We start from the raw sequence: 5,094 nt of genomic DNA on the forward strand, positions 1-5,094 counted from the left end.
CTTCTCCATTATGCTCCGTCGATCTAGTTTCCAATGATCTCTCAGTCTCTCTGATGCAGTGTTCGCGGCACCACTTGCATCGCAAATGGTAGATCACATTCTTTTGCAGACACACTCGCTCACCTCCAGATTTACAGGTCAAACACGGACCTAGGGGACGGCCTCGTCTCCTGCCTTGAGTAATGTTGGGCTCTTTGATACATGTGGGTGGAGCCTGCGCAGAGTAGGCATTTCCCAAATTGGCCAGCCGAAAAATTCGCCGAAAACTGTGGTTTTGAAGATATCACCGATCTTTTCGCCAGATATGCAATTTTGGGACGGAATTCGCCGAAAATCGATGTTTTTGTGCCTCAACAGCATGCAAAAGCAGTCCTTGTAATCGATATACTGCGAAAGGTGACTGCGACTTTAGGCATTACCGAAATCGGTCAGCGGGCAAAGACGAAAAAATGAATGGCTGTGAAGAAATCGCCGATAATTGAGCCGAATTTGCAAATTTCGCACTGAATTCGCCGAAAATGGATGTTTTCGTGACCCTAAAGCATGCAGGTAAATGTGCACTGTATTACAAGCGGTGCTGCTTTGAGCCGAATTCTGACTTTGGGGCTGATATTATGGCCGAATTTGGACATTTTCTTAGCCGATCGAAAAGCCGATTAGGCGAAAAAATCGGGCCGATTTGGAAATGTCTAGCGCAGAGCGACAATCAAAGCTGGACAGCAGGCACACCTCGACCTCCACATTACTTGCACTGGCACGCCTCTTGCCCAGACCAGTACGGCTTGCTACCCCGGAGTCACTCTGGACGAAAATCTTCGCTGGTCACCGCAAGTCACCTCTATCGTCCAACGCACGGCTATGAAGCTGCGGATCCTCCGCCAGATCCGGCACTGCCTAACAGTGCGGCAGGCGATGCTGTATTACTCTGCCCTTGTCATACCGGACATTCTATATGCGTCGAATGGGTTTCTCTCAGGACTGTCCGCTGAGTAGCGGAACACAGCAGCCAAACTGGATAAACGTTGCATCCGTTGTGTGGCCGATGAGCATCCATTGACCCACACTCTTCCCCTGTACACCATGCTGGGTGTCTGCCCAGTGCTGGAACAAGGGAAATGCAAGCTCCGACTCCTGACATTTCGAATCTGTTCTGGAATCGTCAGTGAGCTGTTGTCGTCCCGAATTATATTGCAATGCCCACCGACAGCCATGACCACGCGAGGTCAGTTGGGACGCAGCCTGCCCCTCCCCCTGGCCCACAGTGCTTCTGGCGCATGCCGACCGCTTCTAGCCAGCTGCTGACTCTGGAATGGCCTGCCCGACTGTATGAAGTCCATAGTATCATTCTGTACGTGAATTCAAACACATGCTACGTGTAAATTACTTCGGTTATTAAATGTAATGGCTTTCGTAACCTGCTGATGAGGCTCGATAGAATCATGCTACGATGACCCGACTTGTAAATTTGAGATCCCTTTTCTGTTCGTCTTAATGCTGCCTCCCCTCATTGCTACTTCCATTTTCGTATTTTTATTTTTATTTCTTTTTCTCTTCATCTCTTCATTTCTGACTCTTCTCACTGGTTGTCATCGCCTTCATAAGATTGGGCAGAACTGCCCGTTTGACATGCGATGTACTTCCTCCGCGTCATTAAAATTGTCGCTTCCCAGAATTATTTTGTCCACTCGAAGGGCACAGAAATCAGCTAGAAATTGAGGCAGAGCATTGTCGACGGGCCAAGCTTTAGTTTGTGACCCCCCCGCTTCGCTGCACTTGCAGCTAAGGTCGACGTCTTCATCAGAGTGTGAGGCAGACCCTTCAGCACTCAACAATACGCTGAACAAGACGCACGTTCAAATTCAGGTCAAGAAACTTCGTTTTCAGGCGATCCATGCCTCCAGGTGCCAGGCGATGAAGGCAAGCTTGCATTTTTCAAGTACAATGCTCGATGTCTGTGTCGATGCCTGGCCACCATACAAAGCTGCGGGCTAGTGCTTTCATCCGAACCAGCCCAGGATGGCCACTGTGCAGCTCCTCCAGTACTCGGTGGCGCAGTGGGGAAGGAATGACGACACGGATTCCCCACATGACACACCCTTGGTGTAGGCCCAGCTCATCTTTGCGTCGTACAAACGGTTGCATGTTACCGTCGGTTGTTGACAGGGCCCGTCCGGTGCTGACACTGGTTAGGACCTTGGCGAGAACTGGGTCACGGTTTGTGTGACGCGCTATTTCAGCTGCCGTGACTGGAAGCGGGTCGATCTGGGCCATGTTGAACACGTCTGCCCAGTCTAGGCTCTCATCCTGTGGTGAGTGTGGCAACGGTAGTCGTGACAGGCCGTCAGCGTTTGCATGATCGGCTGATTTGTGGTAATTGATCTCATAATTCATGCTTGCTAGGAAGATAGCATACCGCTGTAGGCGGGCCGTCGTCATGGCTGGCAATTCCTTGCTAGGACTGAAGATAGCTGTCAGCGGCTCATGGTCCGTCAGCAGGACGAACGGTCGGCCAAACAGGTATGTGTGGAATTTGCAGACGCCCCAGACAATAGCGGTATCGTTCCGCGATCACCAAGGGCTTCGGAGCACAATGCGCAGCCAGCGCGTCGGACAGCTCCTTCAGGGTCTTGTCCTTCGGTTTGTCCGGGCTGACCAGGTCAGCCAACAGTTTGTAGGTCAAGCCACCAATCAGGGTCAGGAAGGTGGCTACTTGCCTGTCTTCAGCCACATTGTTGGCAGCGAAGTACTGCTCGACGCGGTCATAGCACGTATGTCACGTCCCAGGATAAGACAACTGCTGCTTGATAGTCTTGTGACAGCAGGATCTACATAGTGAGCAGCTCTGTGCTGAGTTGTCACGCCCTTTTTAGTACAACGTGGTTTGGCCAGTGTCTTGTCCCACGTGCTTAGCATGTAGGTTGAGCGACATGCGCTTTCCCACGTAGGTGACATGCCTTCTTGGCATGACACATCATGTGATCCAAGGCTGGAACCTTGTCAGGTAGGTTCTCGCGTTGTACGTTTTCTGGAAGTGCTTCACTTCCTGGAAATGTGACTCCAGGCTTTGTGCAAAACCACGTCACTACGACGTTCTACAGGTTTCCACGATGCCTCGGCGCTTCGTGCAAAGAGCCAAGACTAATATGACATTGTATAACAAGAGCTAAGTGCAAGACAGGAGACGTGTGCAAGAACCAAAACCGTCACCTGGTCACCGCGCAAGAGGTCAGAGTATCACGCAAGCAAGACCAAGAATGCAGCAGAACTTACCATAAGAAGCCGCTGAACTATGGCACGTTGGGTGAGCGGGCTAGCTCCCCAACGTGACCCTCATATACTCACATTGTACTCTGACGTGGGTGAGCGGGCTCCTCACGTCCCAATTTGGTCTTTCTTCTCTCGATGTCTTTCTTTCTCTTTCTTCTCGAATGATCACCGTGCGTATATTCTGCATTTCTGCTGACTGGCTGCGCACATTCCGGTTTGACTTGTTCTGCTATTTCCTGGAATTACCTCGCAATGATCACGCCATATATCTCTGAAGCACCCTATAAAAGAAGCTCTCATTCTCTCTTCTACTTCAGTTTTTAGTCTAGTCTAGTCTGGTCTAGTCTAGTCTGGTCTAGTCTAGTCGAGCAGTCGAGACTCGGTCTCAGCTCTCTGTCTTCGTTTACTTTGAGCTCGGATTTGATACTACTCACAACGTAAAACTAACATACTTTGTCTGTTGATCGTGTGGGGTTGAACTTGGACCAAGCCAGCTATATTGGTTGGCCCCTGGGTTGTGTTGGGCTTGTCGTGAGGCCACACGTCTATATTCAGTCGCCGCTCGTAGTGATTTCGGGGTCCGGTCACTCTGAGCCGGGGACGCGACATGTAGACCAATCCGTCGTTCCAACCGAAAATGGTTCCATGGCTCCAATTGCAACGGCCATCTTCGTCGCCAGTTGTTGTGTCTCTAATCAAGAGACTGTGGGTTCACACGAAGAGTTTACATACAAGTTTATTCTACGGTTGCAAAGCAATAAGAAGCGTTGAGGTATGATTGTGCTAGAGGATATAGGAGTTGTATTCCGGGTGCGGGATGCGTTGGGTGTTGGGTGGCAGTACAATAAATTGCTATAGAGAGTTCATGCCTAAGCGGTTGTGGTTTTAGAGTGGATCAATAGTACTTGCAATTAGATGAATACATGTCTGGTACATACACTACTGTACAAGCAGAAATATTCGTCTGGAATTTAATTTCGTCTTTTTCGTCCAACGACCTGTTGGACTAAATTAAATGCTGGACTAATATTAATTTGTCCAGCTTTTCAACACACTCTTATGATCCATGGACGAAATTTACAACCGGACGAACTCCCTTTCTTTGGAGTTGGACGAAAATATTGACCGACGAAATTTTCTGCTTATACAGTACATTATTCTCTTTATCTTATATGTGGGCTTTGCGCAGCAAAGCCTAGTTAGCCCATGCACACGCATGCTGGTGGTGGAGTGCTGCGAGTGCGTGTCATGTGACCACCTCGTGATTAAGCTGTGTGCGCCGTGTATGGCCTGGCAAAATTTTATGGACAATCGTGGATCCGGCGTCTAATTATTTGGAGACGTGTTTTGCTGAGCTGTCTTTGTGCGAAGGAGCATTCTTTGCAGTTGCAGTTTCTGTGTGAAGTCAAAGTTTTTTCCCTCCCTCCCACCCCTTTTGAAGGGGCATTTTGTTTCTCCGGTTGGGGGGGGGGGGGCAAACGGGCCTCCTATTATGTCTGTATGTTGTGACGCCTGATGCCAGGCAGTCGTGTGAGCCCTCGGTGGGCGATTGGCTGGCCTCGGTGGCCGTTTGTGTGCCCTCGGCGGGCAAGATGATATCGGCCCACGGTGGGCAGTTTGCTTGCCTCGGTGGCAATTTGCGCACCCTCGATGGGTTGTCTGCTGGTTTAGCCCTCGACGGGCGGTTTGCTGGCCGCGGCGGCCATTTGAGCGCCCTCGGTGGGCAGTATACTAGTTTACCCCTCGGCGGGCGGTTTGCTGGCCTCGGCGGCCATGTGTGCGCCCTCGGTGGGCAGTATGCTAGTTTAGCCCTCGGCGGGCGGTTTG

Source organism: Sycon ciliatum, chromosome 1 (genome assembly GCF_964019385.1).
Source record: "Sycon ciliatum chromosome 1, ocSycCili1.1, whole genome shotgun sequence".
Classification (NCBI taxonomy): Eukaryota; Metazoa; Porifera; class Calcarea; order Leucosolenida; family Sycettidae; genus Sycon; species Sycon ciliatum.